Genomic DNA, 21,264 nt, shown 5'->3' with positions numbered 1-21,264 from the left:
TCCCTTTATATGTTCTTCCCTTCCCTTTCCTTTTCTTTTTTTCTTTTTCTCTTTTTTTAATTCTCTTTCTTTCTTTTTCTTTCCCTTCCCTTCCCTTTCTTTTCCTTTCCTTTTTTTCTTTTTTTCTTTTCTTTTTTTGGTCTTTTTATATGAGGCGTACACCTCATGAAAAAAGCGTATGAGGCATACGCCTCATAGGTGTCAACCCCTTTAGCCTATGCCTCAAGGCATCTTAGGGGCACCTTGCTTGGAGGCACACCTCTAGGCGTACACCTTCTATGCCTTTTACAACATATTCTATATAACTGAGAGTAACCTTTAGCCACCGATTGAGCCTTCAACCTTTCTACATTGCCATGTGGTAAATACTTCACAATATACACCCACTTACATCTGACAACATGTTTACCAAGAGGGAGAGTGGTAAGCTCTCATGTGTGATTATATGCAAGTGTAGATAGTTCCTCTTCTTTTGCTTGGCACCACCCTGGGGAGGTAATAGCTTCTTAGACATTCTTAGGGATGGAAATAAAGGATAAAAGAGATACAAACTATTGATGGGAAGTAGAAAGGTGAGAAACAAAATCGTAATTGTTAATGGGATGATAAGTACAACTATGTTTACCTTTCTCCAATGCAATAGGAAGATAAAGGTTAGAAGGGAACAATTGTTGGATCTATTTATGAAGAAGAGATTGGAGGAGGAGCTGGTGCTCGTCTGCTTGCATGATTGGTGGTCTTTTAGTAGTAACCCGCACTAGAGAAGATGAAGGCTTGGGCACAACTAGAATTGTAGGAATGGGGTCTTCAACTGGAACAGGAAGAGCAAACATTGGAGGAGAGGAACATTAGGACAGGTAAGAAGGGAACAAATTCAAAGAAAGTGACATCTAAACACACAAATGAATGATGGGAGCTGGAATAGCCAAGAAAAATGTATTTTATAGCACACATCTTACTTGTCCATCCTAGGCCCTAAATTATGAACAAAACATACACAACCAAAAGCTCCAGGAGTAAGGGGAAAAGGATAGACATGGGCATCCGATTGATGAAGAAACATGGTGTAAGTACAACATCACTCCAAAAGTGCTTGGGAACTGTTAAAAGCTATTAATTCTCTAAGTATAGTACCACAGGGGTACTATTGTAAATTTCTTTTATTTTTTATATCTTGTCGCCCTAGTATATATACAAAAAGGTTGGTTCCACCAGCAAGACTTTTGTCTCTCAGATCTCTCTTCTCTCTTCCTCTCTTCTTCTCTCTCTCTTCTCTCTTCCTCTCTTCTTCTCTCTTCTTCTCTCTTCCCCTCTTCTTCTCTCCTGCATAGCATGGTATCAGAGCGGGACTATTAGATCTGAAAGGAGAAATCGAGCGAACAGTTTCCTTTGCACCAGATTTCAAGATCTGCCGCCCTCATCTACTGTTCGGCTGATTGAAGATCAAGTTTTTCTTACACACTGAAGTAACCTCTCTCTTTTTTTTTTTCTTGGTCGTGCGCCAGGGCAGAACCTGTACTAGGTCTGCTGGTTGGATGTGAGGTGATCAGCACCTCTTTCTTTCCTTATTTGTGGGGTTGGCTGACCCCTGTATAAACTGTAGGTCGTGAAGACCTTTTGTGTGCTAAGAGATCTTGTCTCTCTCTCTCACTTTCTCTTGTACACTTTCTTTTAAATTCAATAAAGCAATCAGTTATTCATAAAAAAAAGACTTTGTGCTATGATAGCAGCTTTTTTGGTGAAATTGAAGGTCAGAGAGTGACTTGTACTTGCTATACCATCATCTCTGTTGATGCGTAGGTCAAGAAATGACCTGTATGCACTGTGACAACAACTAGTTTGCTTCTGTAGGTCAAGGGATGAGTGCTGTAACAGCACCTGTGTTTGACAGAAAAGGGTTGTGTTTCTGAAGAAAAAAGGGGGTTCCTTTCTCCCTTGGTGTTAGACCTTTTTTTTTAAGGTTTTGTGCCCACTTCAAGAGTTTTTTTGAATCTGTAATCATGAGCGGTGAAGATTCTACTACATCCAGTGTTTCCTCAATGCAGCATGGAATGAGTGGGGGTGTGGACCTATCCTTTCCCATGGCTGTTATTACTCTTGATGGCTTAAATTATTTAGAGTGGTCAAGAGGGATCAAGTTGTACATTACTGCAAGGGGAAAGATAGGTTATATAAATGGGAGAATCAAATAACCCAATTGTAGGAATGCTGAATATGGCAGATGGAACCAGGAAAACAGCATGGTCATGTCCTGTCTTTTAGTGTCTATGCAACCTCAAATAAGAAGGAATTTTATGTGGGTTGAAATGGCAAATGAGATTTAGGAACAAGCAAAATCAACATATTCTGAACTGTGTCACTATGCAAAAATTTACCAGTTACAGGCAGAATCGTCCACTTGTAAACAGTGAGAGAGGTGCCTGTCTGTGTACTATTCAGACTTGACCTCTGTCTAGAAGGAATTATATCATTATCAGAGTGTGGACTGGAAGTGTGATGAAGATGCAAAATTGTACAAATCCCAGCAAAGAGTGTTTGCTTTCCTACATGGCTTGAATCCTGCATATGAATCTATCAGAGTCCAGATCCTAGGTAGCAAGGGTCTTCCATCCGTCCAGGAAGTTTATGCTCTAGTACAATAAGAATAAAGTAGAAGAAATTTTATGAACAATTTTGGAGGGGATGCAATTATGTTGGCAGCAAAATGGAGTGTTACAACAGGTGGGGGAAATACCTTTAAGAAGGGGGATTTTTCATAAAAAGGTGGATGACAAAGACAAATTGTGGTGTACTCATTACCTATCTCATCACCGTATGCCCTCCCGTTGGTTAGAGTGCAAAGCCTCACATCAGCTTCTTTTTCCTATGGCTCTCCTTTCTATTCCTTCTCATGTGTTTGGTTGTCGTTGTTTCGTTCAAAATCTATCACCCACTCGTGAAAAATTAGATCCTCGTGCTATTCCTTGCATCTTCTTGGGGTACTCTTTCATTGAGAAGGGATACTTGTGTTTTGATCCTGTTTCTCAGAAATTTTATGTTTCTATGGATGTCTCCTTCTTTGAGAGTGAGCCTTTCTTCCCTATTTCTCCTCAGGGGGAGTGTAGGAATGAGGAGAAATTGGTTCAACTCCCTCCTTTTCTTGATTCTCCTCCCTTTTGTGTCTTCTTTCATCAACACAAAAGCCAACCATGTTCAAGAGTTGTGGAGCACCTAGAAGCTGTACCACCAATGCCATCAAACTCTCCAGGGGCGGATCATACCTATCTAGGTACCTTGGTTCCTGTTGATGTTTCTAACCCCATTGCTATTGATACTTTTGTTGCTAATGACCTTGACCTTCCTATTACTCACCGGAAAGGTGTTAGATCTTGCACCACTAAACACCCCATTTCCCACTTTGTTTCCTATGAAAACATTTCATCCTCCTTTCGGGCCTTTATCTCTTCCATTGATAGTGCTCCTATCCCTAAGAATGTGGCAGAAGCTCTTTCGGTACCTGAATGGAAAGATGCTATGAAGGAAGAAATTAATGCGTTACATAAAAATGACACATGGCAAACTAGTAAATCTTCCTGAGGGGAAGGATCCAATTGGATGTAAATGGGATTTCACAGTTAAACACAAGGCTGATAGCACCGTGGAGCGGTATAAAGGTCGTTTAGTGGCAAAGGGGTTTACACGTGTATGGAATAGATTATGCATAAACTTTTGCACCCGTTGCTAAGATGGTAATCTTGACTGGAATCTTGACTGGAATCTTCATCAGCTTGACATCAAGAATGCCTTTCTGAATGGTGACCTTGAAGAGGAAGTATACATGGTACAACCCCTTGGTTTTTGGGCTCAAGGTAATGAACAGAAAGTGTGTAGGTTAAAGAAATCATTATATGGGCTGAAAAAATCACCAAGAACTTGGTTAAGTAGGTTCCATGTAGCAGTACAACAAAGAGGATACAAGCAGTGTCAATCTGATCACACATTGTTTGTGAAAAGAGGGGAAGGAAAAATTGCAGCATTGATAGTATATGTTGATGATATAGTTATCACTGGTGATTGAAAGGATGAAATTCAAAAGTTGAAGAATTTTCTTGCTACTCAGTTTGAAGTGAAGGATCTAGGTCCTCTAAGGTACTTCCTTGGGATTGAAGTGGCCCACTCACAAAAGAATATCTTCATTTTCCAAAGAAAGTATGTCCTAGATCTACTCCAGAATACAGGAAAATTGGGAGTGAAGCCAGTTGATTCTCCTAATGATCCTAACCACAAACTAGGTGACTATCAAGGTGAACCCATCAAGGATATGAAACAGTTTCAAAGACTTGTAGGAAGATTGTTATATCTTTCTATGGCTCGACCAGACATAGCTTATGTAGTGGGTGTTCTTAGCCAGTTCATGCATGCCCCTAAGAGTACCCATCTTGAAGTAGTAGAAAGAGTTCTCAGATATCTTAAGAAGTTCCCAAGTGCAAGCTTGTTGTTTCAAAAGCATGGACATTTGAAAGTTGAAGTGTATATTGATGTAGATTGGGTAGGATCCCTGAATGACAGAAAGTCAACTAGTGGCTACTGTACCTTTATAGGAGGTAATCTAGTTACCTGGAGAAGCAAAAGGCAAAATGTGGTAGCTAGATCTAGTGCTGAAGCTGAATATCGGGCAATGTCTCATGGAGTGGCTGAAATCATGTGGCTAAAATATTTGTTAATTGAGTTGGGTTTTCTAGTTGACGGACCTATGACCCTATTTTGTGATAACAAAGCAGCCATAAATATTGTTGCTAATCCAGTGCTGCATGATAGAACTAAACACATCGAAGTCGACAAACACTTTATTAGAGAAGGTCATCATAGGGGAAGTGTGTACTCCTTACGTTAGCTCTGAAGATCAACTTGCAAACATCTATACAAAAGGGCTATACCACTCACGACATCATGATTTATGTGACAAGTTGGGCATGATTGACATTTATGTCCCAACTTGAGGGGGAGTGTTAAAAGTTGTTAATTTTCTTAGTACTGTAGGGGTACTATTGTAAATTTCTTCTTTTATTTTTTATATCTTGTCTCCCTAGTATATATACAAAAAAGCTAGCGCCACCAGTATGACTTTTGGCTCTTAGATCTCTCTTCTCTCTTCTACTCTCTCTCCTCTTCCTCTCTTCTTCTCTCCTGCATAACAGGAACATTCATATTGTGCATAATGGACCGAGCAATTTCAAGTGAATGTCAGTTCTTTCATTCAGCCAGGCCATTCTGTTGCGGTAAGTACAAGAAGTTTGATGAATTACACTGTGTTTCTCTAAATATTTGAACAATATTCTTTTGCATTATTAGAACAAAGAATTTTAATATGGATGCCAAATTAAGTCCGAATTTCAGCATAAAACTTTTAGAAAATAGAGAACAATTAACTTCTGACTTTTATAAGGTAAAGCCATGTCATCCTTGAATAGTCATCGACAAAAGTTACAAAATACTTGTAATCATTATAATGCACAATTTTATTTGGACCCCAAACACTTGAATGAACTAAAGAAAAAGGACTCAAAACCCAACTATCATCCCTAGGACTAAAGGAAACTTTATGCTGTTTCCTATACTAAGACAACTCACAATCCAAAGAAAAAAGATGACTCAATGATGGAAGAAGTAAATTAAATGTCTTGAGATATGTATGACCAAGCCTACAGTGCCATTGGAGGGGAGTGAGGGAAGACTAGAGTGCTACTTTTGGACCACCACCATCAAAATAATACAATCCACCAGCTTCATGCCCTCCACCAATCTTCATCCTCATCTTGAGATCCTGAAAAACATAAGAAGAGGGATAAAAGGTAATAGAACAATTAAGAGACTTAGTCAATCTACTACTAGACATGAGGTTAAATGGAAATTTGGGTACATATAAAATAAAGGATAGAGATAAAGATGTAAGGTCAACATTACCATCACTGCAAATAGGAGAGGTAGAACCAATCATTAGTTAGGATAATTGTTTGGGATGTGGAAGACTGAGAAAGAGAAGAAAACACGTATAGAGTCCCAGTCATATTATCAAAGGCTCTAGAATCAATAATCCAATGTGAAGGATTGGATGCCAAACAATCCATACCTGAGTGAGCAAGGGTAGTCGTGTTTTGCTAAGAGGAAGCTTGAAGAAACTTTTCATACTCATCACATGGGACACTCACCATTTCCTTCCTAGAAGCACATGTAGATGTGGAAGGTGTCTGATCAGCTTATTGGCTCTCACTAATTACACCACCACCACTAGTCATAGCATGATTAGTCCATGTATTGGGTGGGCCATGCAAATCATAACAAAAGTTGATAGTTTGCTCCTTTAGCCCACAATATGTGCACTTCCTAGGACCATAACTCTATCCTTGACCACGATCTCCCCCTAAATATCAACCTCCACCTTGTTCACTTATACATTTAATCATAGGACCACCTTGGCTTCCTTGGACTCCACGTCCACCTCCACCACCTCTATTTACATGACCTCACCCTCTTGCCACCACAATAATAAACTTGTCAGAGAGGGTAGAATTCTATAAAGATCCAATAGAATTCTCTGAAGTCGGGCAAACACCTCTTCAAGAGAGGGAAGAGCTGATCTACCTAGTACTTGTGCTCTAATCGTTTCATATATAGATTTCAATCCACTAAAAACCTTGTCACATCAAGATGTTCACGTTGTTGTTGCTGAATTTTAATATTTTAAGTCAAGGGATGATACACATTAATCTCATTCTGAAGGTTTCTCATACTAGCATAATACTCCTCTAGGCTCTTATTTTTGTACTACAGATTGAAGTATTCTGAAGGTTTCTTAGCATGGTCTCAAATCTCCTTGGTTGTATCGAAAACATAAAGTTCACACTAATCTTTGTCTCCATGCTATTCCACAACCAAGTCATAATCTATGCATCCTCTTGGATCTCAAAAGACTTCCATAGACTTAGCCCATTGCACATAATTCTCACCATTTAATTTGATGGATGCCATTTGTACATTTAGGTAATTGGTGGAGATCATAACACCTGATTTATTATCACTACACTCTCCAATTGTTGCCATTGATTAAAAAAAAAGGGAAAACTTCAATCACCAATACCACCCTTCACTATTAAGCACTCACTACACCACACCCCACACCACAAGTAATTAATTGTTTCTGAAACACTACCTCAGGTTTCATCCCTAAAAACTCATTGCTATTACACACATTCAGACAACAATAGGAAAGGAAAAATTAGTCCCTAAACATACTTGCTAACCAACATTGCTAGGCAGGGGAACACAATGCCACCAACCCTGTGTTTTAAAAACGCAAGGCACAAAAAAAGTGCAAGGGGGCAATTTGTGCTTGAGGTGCAAGGTGAGGTGTGCACCTTTTTGAAGCAAGGTGCACAATTACAAAAAAAAAAAAAAAAGCTAAAAAATAAAAAAAGAAATCAGAAATTTCAAAAAATGTAAAAAAAGTTTTAAACATATTATTAATAAAAAATATAAACTTAAATTTTAAAATAAAGGTTTTAAAACACCTATTACCTAAATTTAAAATACACAAACATAATATGCAAAGTGTATTCAAATGAAAGGGCTGCATTTGTACCAAGCCCTTCGAGGCAAGCCCCCCGGCCTAGCTGCCATAGTTTTCAAGGCACCAAGGCGAGGGTAGGTGACAGGGGGGCACCTTGTCGCCTCGTCGCCTAGGAGATGGATTTTTTTAATTAAAAAAATACATATCCTAGGGTAGTTCCCTAGGTTCCATAATCATCTTTCCTTAATAACTATCCATAAATTTCATAAGAAAATTATAAACTTAATGTTTAAGTCTAGAAAATCAACATATTTATGAAAAGAAAAAGAAGAAAGAAAAAAAAAAGGGGACTGAACCCCTGTTTTTGTTATAGGAAAAGAAGAAAAGAAAAGGTGGAAGAAGAAGTATGGGGGAAGAAATGTGTTGATTAGACAAAATTTTATGTTTTTCCCTTACTTATTGGTTTAGATTCTGAAGTCTTTGAGGGTTCAATACAGCAGCTAGCGACGTTTGTGTTGATTAAACCCTGACAAATAAGAAAATAATAAAAAGAAATTAGTTTATAAATACAAAAATGAATATTTTTGTTTAATAATGTTTATTTTATAATGATATTCTCAAAAGAGTAACAATACAAAAGTATTTTATAAGACAGTATACAAAACTGCTTGGTGACTGGGCGAGTGAGCCTCTAAGGGTGCCTTGTCACCTAGGCATCGCCTTGACAACTATGCTAGCTGCTAGGTTAAAAAAAACACAAAACAGTGTAAAGTTTTAAAAAGGCGCATGCCTGGGCTGAGGCACAGGGCACATCAGGCACATGCCTAGGTGCACCTGGCATGTGCCTTTTGAAAGGGCTGCATCTAGGACCTAGGCAAGGCACATACCCTAAAATGTGCCTTGCTTGTGCGCCTAGGTGTGCCTTTTAAATCACTGCACCAACCGGTTATGAAGTCCTGTTCACACCTGTCCACAAACCAGCTCTCTTAGAGTCAACAAGTAGAGGGTTTCTAACATACCACCGAGACAAGCACCACAACAACTACTGGAGTTATGATTACCTCCTAAAAGGAACAAGGATCAACCCTTTTTGGTCCCTTGTTGATCTTCAAACTAGTTGATGAGATATCACAAAAGTTCAGAACTGATATGGTGATGCAGAGAGGAAAAAAGGAAGAAGAAAGAGAGGAGGAGAAGAGGAAGAAAATAGAGAGCTTGGCTAGAGAAAAAGAACCACTCTCTCAGTCAGCTCCCCTTTTATTTATATGTCATGTGTCTTGAATACAAAAACTATTATGTCCCTCATTGAGTATGGGATGCATAACTTAAACAAAGACAAAATTGACAGCTTAATTCTAATTACATAGCAAAAAGACCAAACTAGCCTTATGACTGTCGACTCTAACATGTATCACGACCTTATAGGTTGATGTTAATTTTAAAGGTGATTTACGAATAAATAGAATTTTTGAAGTGTAGATGGAATGATTGTGATTTCGCAATTTAATGGGGTCGGCTACATGAATCCTGTTTCACCATTCCATTCTGTATAGTGTCATATTCGTTATTAAATTATGAGTGCTTAAATCAATTCCTACTAGCAACTACTTCAATCCATACTTTTGGACTGCACCTAGCCCTTCTAGCTATGGGTGTTGTAATGCAGTGTTTGTAGAATGGAATTAATCCCTCCTCCCCAACCAAGAAGCAGACAAGACAAAAGCTGTGTTAAATTTTTAGTATGGGGAAGTGCAATGCTTGTATAATGGGATTCATTGTCAAGTTCAATATAATATTGTTCTTTAAAATGTGTCTTTTTGGTCATGACCTTTAGGTTTTCATAATTGCTTGCAGTGTCTTTTCCTTTTCATGCTGTGGTTATGCTAGTGAAGGAATCCAGGCCATAATATGTCCTTCTTGAATCTTTTTCAGGGATGTTTTTTGAAGGAGATTCTTTTGACTGGACTTATTGGATGATATAGGAGATAAGCCAGCTCTTATTACTCAATAAAGAAGATAAATACGTAAAAGAATTTTGTTTTCCTTTTATAGGGTCTTTTCCCTGTTGTAATGGGTGATTAAGCGTGTGGGCCAACTCTTATGTTTATGTTGTTTATTTTACTGTTATGTTGGGCCTGAAGTTATTGAACTCAGATTAGCTGTTTTTTATTTGTTTAGCATATGTGCCCCTCCACTAATCAGGGGCATACTTGTCCTTTCATGTATTATTGGCCTCTTAATATAAAGTTCGCTTTAGGGCCGGCTGAGAACACTTGAGCTGCTCATTCATTCTCTCTTCTATGCTGTTTTCTCTCTTCTTTCTCTTCTACTCTTGCAGGTCAGCAAACATGGTATCGGTGCACTAATCGATCTAATTGCTGATTGTTTCAACCTTTTTCTCCTTTTATTTTATCTTTTATCTTATTTTTATTTTTCTGGGTACCTGTGAAGAAGCCCTAGGCCTGAGTGTAGCACACAAAGAGGTCTGTATCTAGGGTTTCTCTTTGGGTGTAGGGACCAAAGAGGAGTTTTTCCAGCCTAGTGTATGCCCTACTAGAGCTTGTTCACTCCCAGTAGCCATTCAACTACTATAGAGATCCGTTTAGAACATATCTAGGACTGAGTGGACAGTCCTAGATTAGGCCTGGAGGATAGTTTCGGTTGCAGTAGAAAGGTTTCTCCAGTATCTGGAAGGTGCAGAGAGGCTGAAAGTGGTTCCATAACCGTACATCTATTGTTGTAGTTGTCAAGAGATAAATTGTATTTGGGTTTTTGGAGGTTATAGGTGTATATTTGTAATGCTAATAAATTTTGAGGACTTGCATGTTTTTATGGGAGAACGAGGGGCTTGTGTGAAATTCTTGTATAATTTGGTGTTTTGCTTATTTAAGCCATTACTTGTGTGGAATTAGGGTTGAGTGGGAGTGGATATTTTGTTGTGAGTCTATTGAGAGGTCAACCATGTATTTCTTGTTCTTATAGTTGATATTTTCCCTTTCTCCCCGTGGATGTAGGTTACTGAGCCAAACCACACTAAATCTTGGTATTTTCACTATTTCTTCTTATTTTCTTCTTGATTTGTTATTCTGTTTTTTGTTAGTTGACATGGTATCAGAGCAGGTTTAGTGTGGGAATTAGTTTGGTGAACAAAGGAAGACCGACAATCGAGTTACTGTTCACGGTTACTATTCACGCGAGGTTCATTTTATTTGGCTTTGATCTCAAACTTCATTCATTCTTATTCAGCATCAAGTTGGGTATATTTCACAACTATTTCAGACTATTATATTCCCTTTCTTGGATTGTTCTGTTCAAAACAAGAAATCTGGATTTTCTGGACTGGGATACCTATCAGGTCAGTTTTTCAAAGTTCTCTCAAACTATTGCTCTATTCACTTTGAGATATTAGATTTCGTGTCGCCTTATGCTGTTCTTGTAGCCCTAGAAATTTGGTGAGATCTGGAGTTGATTTTCTAGGGTTTTGATCCATTCCTTTGTTCGGTATGTCTGAGAACCTTGTCTTTTTTAGACTGTCAACTTTAAGTTGTTGATTGCTGAAGTTGTTTGTGGCTTGGTTTGATATTTGGACTGTTTTGGTGAATGATGGATCTATTATCATTGGTCTATCTGGTTTGTTTACCTCATAAGTGTTTTGCATGGAAGATGTTTGACAAAATGTTTTAGCAATGATCCTTTATTATGTTCATCAATTTTGAGTTATTGTTGAAGAAATCCTTAGAGATTTGATCTCTTTCAGTGACATGGGATCTTGATTCACTTTATTTAGTTGGCTTTTCACGTGGCCAACTCTGATTCCTCAATTTGGTTTATGGAGTTCATAGTTGGCTTTCCATTGTTCAACTCTGAATCTTTGTTATAGTTTATGGAGTTCCGCATAGTTGGTTTTCCGCTAGCCAACTTTGTTTTGGTAATTTTGTTGGCATTTCTGATGATCTTGTTTTTTGACATGGTTGGTTCTTCAGTTTGGAGATTGTAATTGGCCTTATGATGCTTAATTTGATTCTTTGGCATGATATGTGTTGGCTTTCCATTGGCCAACTTCACTTTGGTGATTACTAGATCATGACTTGGCTCTACTCTAGCTTTCCAACACTTCATTCAAATTTCTAACATCCAACTTTGGTTTCTAAGAGGCCCCTTCAACATCTCAAGTTTCATGGTTGTTGCTTCAACAATACACCTTTTATCATGGAAGTTGCTTTATTGCAAACTCAAGTTGGTTTCTCCACCTTGAGTTTGAGGGAGGGTGTCAAGAGATATATTGTATTTGGGTTTTTGGAGGTTACAGATGTATATTTGTAATGCTGATAAATTTTGGGGACTTGTATGTATTTATGGGAGAAAGAGGGGCTTGTGTAAATTATGGAATAATTTGGCCTTTTGCTTATTTAAGCCATTGGTTGTGTGGGATTAGGGTTGAGTGAGAGTAGATATTTTGTTGTGAGTCTATAAAGAGGTCAACCATGTATTTCTTGTTCTCATAGTGGATATTTTTCCCTCTCTTCCCATGGATGTAGACTACTGAGCCAAACCACGTTAAATTGTGGTGTTTTCTCTATTTCCTCTTCTTATTTTCTTCTTGATTTGTTATTCTATTTCGTGTTAGTTGACAGTAGTGTCCAACAGGGTACCATTGCTAGTTCGGCCTCAGTTTTCAGTAGGGTATTAACTTATTTTTTGGTGACAGAAGTTGTAGTGTTATTGTTAGGGGGGAACCATGTCGACAATCTCTAGAGAAGTGTCTTCTAAGGACAACCGAACTGTTGGGAGAGCCTCAAACCTTGATAATCCTAACTTGTACAGCCTACAAATCACTAGTGTGTTGTTGGATGAGTACAATTTTATAGAACAGTCAGTTGTTGTCAAGTTGTTCATTACCTCATGGGATCTTTTGGGATATATCAATGGAAATAAGGAAGATGCTGAATACTCAACTTGGTGTAGGGAAAATGTAATTGTTATGTCTTGGTTACTTGCTTCAATGATTCCGAGGGTTGCAACGATTGTTCAACACTTTCCCACACCCTTCATGATTTGGGAAAAAGTATCTAAGACCTATGGACAACAAAAGAACAATACAAGAATTTACAGATTTAACACAAGATATTGTTGCCTTAAAACAATGGGATATGTTTGTAGCAACTTACTTTGCTACTTTGGAGGGGTTGTGGGAGGAGTTGGACCATCATCTTGTGATTGACTAGGAAAATACAAAGGACAAGGAGAAGTACAAACAAATAGAGGAAGGTAGAGGTTTTAAGTTCTTAGCTAGCTTGGACCTAATATGAAGGTATAAGGTCTCAAATATTGGAATGGGATGAATTTCTAGATTCGCAACATGTTTATTATCTTGTACAAAATGAGGAAGTAAGAGGAAGGAGATACAAGTGGATACCCAGATTTATCTTGCTAAGCATTCAACTTTGTGGTTTCCTATAGACAAAAGACAAAAGGGGGGGGGGGGGGGGGGGGGGGGAGAGTTCTGACAAGAAGCATCTTAAGTGCACACATTATGTGGGTGAGAGACATACAAAAGAGACATGTTGAATTCTTTATCCTCATTTGAAACCAGATGCTTTAAGGAAAGATAAAAAGCCTCAGAAGAGTCAGATGGCGAGTGGAAATATAATCATGAGTAACAATGCAGAAAATCAGAAGAGCACCTCTTCCACAGTTACCCCTTTGATGGGCCAGACCACTAGTTCCGTCTCATCGGGATCTCTTCTAGACATTACAGCTGATGGGGTAGAAATCCTTAATTGAGCTATGGCTCGGTTGAGAAATAATCTCCTTGCATCCTCTTTCTTGCTAAATCAGGTACTTACATCTACCCACAATATTACTAGTCCTTTATATTCCAACTCTTGGTGTAAGGGGATCGACTTATGTAGCATTGCATGCTAACAACTATGACAAGACCAGTGTTTTAAAAGCGCAAGGCGAAAGGCGAGGCACATGCCTTTTTGAGGCAAGGCGTGCACAATTAAAAAAAAAAGCTAAAAATTCAAAAAAAAATGCAAAATATTAAAAAAAATAAAAAAAAATATAAAACATAATATTAATAAAAATATAAACTTAAGTTTTAAAATAAATGTTTTAAAAGACCTATTATCTAAAATTAAAATGCATAAATATAATATGTAAAGCATATTCAAATGACATATTACATTCCTAATTCTACGAGCCCATTCAAAAGGCGCACGCCTGGGCTAAGGCACAAGGTGTACCAGGTATGCGCCTAGGACCTGAGCGAGGCACCTACCCTAAAATGTGCCTCGCCTGTGCGCCTAGGTGCGCCTTTTAAATCACTAGACAAGACCAGCCAAACCCATGTCATTTTGGCCCATTTTACTAACTAAATATAAGTGTTGAATATTTCAGCACAATAACAAAATTAATGCATGAATATTCTAGAAACCAAGAAAGCGTTCTTGAATAAAGAAATAAGCATGAGAACATTCTAGCAATAAAATTAATAAACAAAGCACTTCTAGGAGGGGGGAGGTTTGGAGCTGAGAAGGGTTAAATTAATAAACAAAGCACTTCTAGGGAAATGGTTGTGGAGATTTGGGCAAGGGACAGAGAGGGAGGCTTTATGGAGGGTGGTGGTTGGAAAATATGGTGTGGTCAGATTTGGGTGGGAATCAAGGGAATCAAGAAGTTCTTATGGGGTGAGTGTTTGGAAAGGAACCATTAGATTCAATCAAGAGTTCAGAAGTCTAGTCAGTTTAAAGTGGGGGATGGCTCTAGGGTGAGGTTTAGGGAACATGAGTGGCTTGGGATAGGGAAGCTAAGTGAGGTTTTCCCAAGATTATACAAGTTGACAAACCAACAAGTTTCAACAGACTAGTGTTATGAGTGGAGAGGGAAGCAACTGATCTGGAATCCGAAATTCATAAGGCCTTTTCTGGACCAAGAAGTGGAAGAGTGCATTATGCTTTTGGAAAAATTAGAAGGAACCAGAAATACTAGATCTACAAAAGATGGTTTATGGTGGAAAGAATGTAGGAGGTAGATTCACTGTTAAGTCATTCTACAAGGCACTAGTAAGAGAAGGAATGGGTTTAGACCAGATAAAAGGAGTGTGGGGTAACCTAGTTCCTCCAAGGGTAGAAGTCTAGGGGGTTGTTTCTGGCCAGCTGGTGTTATTTGTGTAATCAAGAGGAAGAAACAATCCTTCACTTGTTCTTCTCATGAAGTGTAGCAAGCTTCATTTGGAAGTTTTTCTCTTTATTTGGAATTAGTGTCTTCCAACCAATGCTTCCAACAGAGATCTTCTCGAAATGGCCAAATCTTAAAGGCAGCAAGAAAGCTACGATTCTCTGGAGCTGTGTTCCTTTTGCAATTTCTTGGGCTAATTGGAAGGAGAGAAACAGAAGGGTTTTTTATAACAGGTAAAAAAGCATTGAATATCTGGTAGCTGCAGTGAGCAATCTGATTTCAGACTGGGTCCTTAGACTTCCAGATTTTGATCAAGTATCCAAAGCTGATTTGTTGAAAAGGTTTTGGAATACCCTTGATTTACAGCCTTGTAATGAAGAATCCTTTTCAATTCGTTTTCTAGTTTGTATTTGGTGTGTCAACTTAAGAAACTTTTGGAATGTGCACCCAAAAACTATAAATAGGTGCTTCCCATCCATTTTAACTGGCCTTGGAACCATCCTTGTCCCATCACCTTGATAATAGTCCATCCACTTCCTCTCTCTCCCATCTTCTTATGCATCCATCCGCCATTTTGTCCCACTTCTCACTGGAATTCCAGCTCTGGTGAACTACATTGGCGTAATCCCTGCAGCCCCTGGTGCGGCCACTTGCTTCTCTCTCATTTCTTCCCACTTCTGGTCTAGCCAATTCCTCAAACCTCAGGGTACAAACCACCTCACATTCGCGGCCTTACACTTGGATTATTGATGTTGGAGCTACTAACTATTTGACATACATGCCCTCCTTGTTTTCTTCTTATCACCTCATGTCCATCCAAGACAAAGTGAAAGTAGTTGATGGCTCTCTCTCCACCATTTTTGAAAAGGAGGAGGTAAACCTCAACAAAGATCTCTCCCTTAAGTCTATTCTTCATGTGCCAAACTTTGCTTCAAATTTGTTATTTGTTTCTAAGCTTACTAAGAATCTGAATTGCAGTATAACCTTTTTTTCATACTCATTGTGTTTTTTAGGACAAATTAGTGAAGAGAACGATTGCAGTATAACCTTTTTTTCCACATGAATTTATTTGCTTAAAAGTCGTGTTGAAGTACCACACAACCATGGTATTTTATAAAATGATTGAGACCCAGTTTAGGAAAAAGATTAAACGGTTTCATTTAGACAATACAGTTGAGTACTTCAAAAAATCTTTGAATGTGTTTTATGGAGGATGCAGGTGTGTTGCATTGATCAACTTGCGCCAGTACTCCTCAACAAAATGGAGTTTCTGAACACAAGAAAAAACATTTATTGGAGATTACTCGAGCTCTACTATTTTAGCACCAGGTGTCCAAAGGTTATTGGTCTCAGGCAATTCTTATAGCCTCATACTTGATAAATCAGATGCCATTCAGGATGTGAGGTATGAAAACTCCCTATTCTCTCCTTTGTCCTAGTCAAAATGAGTTTTCTCTACCTCCTTAAAGTTTTTAGGTGTGTCTTCTTCATTCATGTCAAGGATCCTAAAAGAACAAAGTTGGATCCAAGAGAAAGTATGTCACCAAGGATGTGGTATTCTTTGAGTCTCAATCATTTTTCAATCTCCTAAGAATCCTCTTTAGGGGGAGACTAGTAGGGTGGAAGAGGATTATTCATCTTCTCCTTCCTTTGTGCCTTTCCCCATTTGTAGTTCTAGTCTTTCACTTTCTTCCTTTGATCCTTCTAGTTCTAATTGTTTGGGTGAACTTGGTGTGACTCCTACTGATCCTACTACTACTACTACTACTACTACTACTACCACCGCTCTTGAGGCAAGAGGTGAGGCTGATATTCGTGATAATAATTGTGATCGTAAGGAGAAACTGAGAATCTTTTATAGGAAAAGGAAGAGGGATCCTCTAGCATATGACGACAACCAACCGAACTCCAATTAGTCTAATATAGTGGATCCATAATTCTTACTTTGGTGCTCCTACACCTATTTTTGACATTGGATCTTCCAATTGCTCTATGTAAACCTATTCGCTGTGCCATTTGACATCTCATTGCTAAGTATTTGTCTATTCCTATTTGTCTCCTAGTTATTTCTCTTTCGCTTTTGCTCTTTCTTTTGTCCATGTTCCCATTGGGTACTTAGAAGATATAACTGATCATGAATGGAGAGAAGCAATGAATGATGAAATGAGGGCTTTAGTGAAAGTTAAGACTTGGGAATTAGTGGATCTACGTGAGGGAAAGAGGAAGGCGGGGTGTAAGTGGGTGTTCACGGTAAAACACAAGGCAGATGGCATAATAGAAAGGTATAAGGCGACGCTAGTGGCAAAAGGGTTTACACAGAAGGAGACATTAGCATTGGTGGCAAAACTCAACTATATTCGAGTTTTGCTATGCTTAGCAACAAATTTCTTATGGGAGTTGCACTAATTAGATGCAAAGAGTCATTTTCTAAATGGAAATTTACATGAGGAAGTATTTAAGAACCCTCAGGGCTATGATTTCCAAGGGAAGGCATGTAAACTAAAGAAAGCCTTGTATGGATTGAAGCAATCACCTTAAGCCTAGTTTGAAAGGCTATGTGGGGCTATGAAGAGTGTGGACTATACTCAGAGTGGGGTTGACCAAGAGGATCATATGGTCATTACAGGGAATGGCCAAGAGGAGATATGAAGATTAAAGTTTCTAGCTTCAGCGTTTGAGATCAAAGATCTAGGTAACCTAAGATACTTCCTTGGCATTGAAGTTACAAGATCAAAAGATATAAAAAGGAAGTATATACTAGATCTACTTGAAGAAACGGACATGATGGGAAGCTAACCAGCCAATACTCCTATGAAACAAAACCATGGACTATAGGATTCCATTGGTAAGGATTATATAGACAAGGAAAGATATAAAAGATTGGTGGGAAAATTGATCTACTTGTTTCTTACCTGGCAAGATATAGCTTATGCAGTTCATGTGGTGAGTCAGTTTATGCATGCTCCCAAGGTTCCTCACATGAGAGCAGTTGCAAGAATGCGTTGATACCTAATGAGTTTTCTAGGAAAAGGATTCTTGTTCAAGAAACATGATAGACTTGAGATAGAGGCCTATACTGATGCAAACTGGGCAGGTTCCATTGGAGACAAAAAGTCTAAACTGGGTTACTATACTTGGGGGGAACTTGGTCACTTGGAGAAGTAATAAACACAATGTTGTTGCTAGATCAAGTACAAAGGCTGGATATAGACCTATAGAACATGGCGTAGCTGAACTACTGTGACTTCAGACTCTTCTTGGTAAGTTAGGAATGAAGGTAGAGTGTCCCCTCAAGTTGTATTGTGACAACAAGGCTACAATTAACATTACAAACAATCCTATTCAGCAGGACAAGACCAAGCATATTGAGGTTGATAGACATTTTGTGAGAAAGGACAATATCTAGTGAACTTTGTATTCCCTATACATCTTAAAAAATGCAGCTTACTGATGCAATAACCAAAAGGCTTATTTCAACAAAGTTCCATGGACTTCTTGGCAAGCTGGGCATGATGGACATCTATGCTCAGCTTGATGGGGAGTGTTGTAATGGGTGATTGTCTTGGCCAACTCTTATGTTTGTGTTGTTTATTTTATTGTTATGTTGGACCTGAAGTTATTGGGCCAGATTGTCCTTTCATGTACTATTGGCCTCTTAATATAAAGTTCTCTTTAGGTCACGCTTAGAACATTTGAGCTGCCCATTCATTCTCTATTCTATGCTGTTTCCTCTCCTCTTTGCTCTTCTACTCTTGCAGGTCAGCATACATTCCCCATTTGGGATCCCTATCCTTGTACTTAGTATCCTCCGGTGAGAATTTGGATTAAAAGGGTCACTGAACTGCTTCAGACGGAGATCAAGAGTTGGTCCATGGTATCTTTGTGCAAAAAGACGACCTGATTTCTTCTTCAACCTTGAAGACACTAATGTGGTGATTATATTGTCATCTGCATTCTTCTTCTCAAACTAGTATTTCTAAGAAAAAAAGTTTCCCACTTTTCACCTTGTATTTGCTTCTCTAATTGCAAATTTCTGTGACTTTCTTCAACTTGAAGTTGAGACTTGCTTATAAACTTTTTCGGGATCTCTAATGGTTGTAAGGAAAATACTACTACCCTTTCCTTATACTTTGTATCTTTTGTGGAGAATTTAGATAATAAGGGTCAGTGAACTGCTTCAGAAAGAGATGAGAGTTGCTCCATGGTGTCTTCAAGCAAAAAGATGATCTGATCTCTTCATCCTTGGAAGACACTGATGTGGTGATTATATTGTCATCTGCATATTTCTTCTCAAAATAACTGATAACAAAGTTTTCCCCTTTTCACATTTTATTTGCTTCTCTAATTGCAAGTTTCTCATGTCTTATTTTCAACTTGAGTTGGCAATGTTACTTATAAACTTTCTTGGATCTTCCAATAGCTGAAAGGGAAAATATTACTACCCTTTGTATCCTTTTCAATCTGTAATGGTAGTATTTTACTTAAATCTTTCGGCATATTTCATGAGCTTCCCTTTTGTTTCATCTAAAATTGCAAGTATACGTCTTTCTCGGTGATATCTCATTAAGGCTCAACCACCTCCCCCTCACAAAGAAGGAAAAATAGAAAATCTGCTATATTCCTTTATTTTTATGGGCAGGAGGTTACAAATAAGGATCGATGAAGTAGACGGTATCAAAAAGATAGAGTGATACGGTGGATAATTGGAAACGAAAGCAAAATCAGCTTCAGGCTTGACAGTTGAGTTCATGACTAGGATGTGCTGTGGGACGTTGTGAGGTGCCCCCTTGTGGGGGGGTGGGGGGCGGGCGCTGATGTTTTTAACTCGATAATTAGGTCACTAAAAACAATTGTTAATGTTTATTTCCTTTTTTATTTGTCAAAACTGATTAGGAGTTTTATTGATTTTCTAAGGCTTTATTCAACGTGTCTAAGATTGAAAACATTGCAACTTATCAGTGTGTATTGTGTGATACCGCTATTTCAAATGGATGATCTGTAAAACACTGGAAAATGGGGTCTCAAACTTTTTCTTAGACTTAGGGTGCATGTGAGTATTCTTCGCCACTCCCCCAACGGCGGTGGGTTTCAAAACTTTTTCGTCGATACTTTGGTGTACCGTCTACGTATTGCAAGCAAGGTTCAAACAATCGAATCTCTTTAAATGGGGAAAAAACACGTATTTGGAGTTTTATCCAAGTGAATTTTTTTTTTATTATTGTGGCTTTTATTATTACAGGAGGAATGAATACAGTTTGGGGGGTGGGGTGGGGCTACTAAGTAAGTGATGCCACTTATTAGTAGCCAATCATAATTGCTGTAAGTGATGCCACGTCACTGTCAACATTTACTCTGGTTGAAATCAACTAATTCTTGAGATTTAGATGGGTTCAAAGACCGATGCTATACATTGGACCTTGATTACCCAAAAACAGAACCTTGATTACAAGTATCGACTACCTTTCGTACTACAGTATATGCTACAGCGGCAAAAGAAAAATGATATACTACTTAAAGAAGGCTTCAAATCTGAAACTTTGTGGGAAATTTCTACGTGACAAAAAATATTTGGGTATGAAAGATGGGCCAATAAAATGATCAGAATACATGGATCTCATATTTGATTGAAGATATACTCCTTGTTTTTACAAGTACAAAAAACAAAAATACAAAAAACTAATTTTGTGAGATCTTATGATATGGAATCTCTGGATGATCTATTATATCCATAGATCCAGAGTTTTTGTTTATGCTTAGATCCATAGATCAACTGATGAGAAAGGAAATGAGAGGAAATTAGGGTTTTATAGACTCAGGGGAATGCTAGGGAGGATGGGCAAGAGATGTATTAAAAGTCCAGAAGATCATGTTGCAGCCAGTAACTGAGATTTTGTTTATGCTCTGCGGTGGGTAATTATGGTCAACCAATGACTCTCTACTTGCAATGCCTCTATAGTGATATATGATCATATCCTCTTACATTATCCCCTTTTTCAATCACTAGTGTACCAATTATTGAGAAAAAATTGGGTTTGTCACTCTTGCCATGGCTATGAGATACTAGCCCCAAAATTTTCAAACAATTGTTTAAACAAAATTAGCCCAAATTTCTAAGGAACTTTCAAATAAAATTATTTCCCGAGGGGAGTTTTCTGAGGGTAGAGGTCAAAGTGGTTTGTGGAGTGTTTTTTCCAAGGAAAAGTGAGATAGCCTCCAGAGAGGATTCTCGAAGGGATAGTGAAATTGGTCCTCCAAGGAGCATCCCACAAAGACAGTTGTCGAGGAAGAGTTAGCATTGTTCATTTAGGCTATGTTTGGTTTGAAGGAAAAGGTAGGGAAAGGAAAGGAAAGATAGGGAAACCTTTACAAATCTTGTATGAATTTCCCTACTTTTTCCTTCAAACCAAGCATAGCTGAAGGGTAGCCTTTAGGGATGTATGAGAAGTTTATGCAGAAATCTTGAAATGATGTGATATAGTGGGTATGTGAACCGTCAATCAAGACTTAACGGGCAAGCAAATGCCTTGCTGACATGT

At 38.3% G+C, this 21,264-nt stretch overlaps 1 protein-coding gene across 20 annotated transcripts in view; it reads left to right on the top strand.

The window, feature by feature from the left end:
- Positions 1 to 19,736, top strand: part of LOC148846038 (CMP-sialic acid transporter 4-like) — a 109,856-nt gene extending 90,120 nt beyond the window's left edge. For 6 of the 20 annotated variants that reach the window (XM_088953042.1, XM_088953027.1, XM_088953035.1 and 3 more), the window contains one exon: positions 9,479 to 9,835. The gene's annotated coding sequence lies outside the window, so the exon portion shown is untranslated. Of the gene's footprint in view, positions 1 to 5,177; positions 5,259 to 9,478; positions 9,836 to 18,486; positions 19,227 to 19,367 lie in introns of those variants that run through there. The other 14 variants (XM_088953021.1, XM_088953029.1, XM_088953040.1 and 11 more) reach the window with 8 other exon arrangements.
- Positions 19,737 to 21,264: the final 1,528 nt, after the last annotated feature.

This window comes from Nelumbo lutea, chromosome 7 (assembly GCF_056320005.1).
Source record: "Nelumbo lutea isolate HS-2025 chromosome 7, American lotus-T2T, whole genome shotgun sequence".
Classification (NCBI taxonomy): Eukaryota; Viridiplantae; Streptophyta; class Magnoliopsida; order Proteales; family Nelumbonaceae; genus Nelumbo; species Nelumbo lutea.
This window is presented reverse-complemented; position numbering and strand designations above follow the sequence as displayed.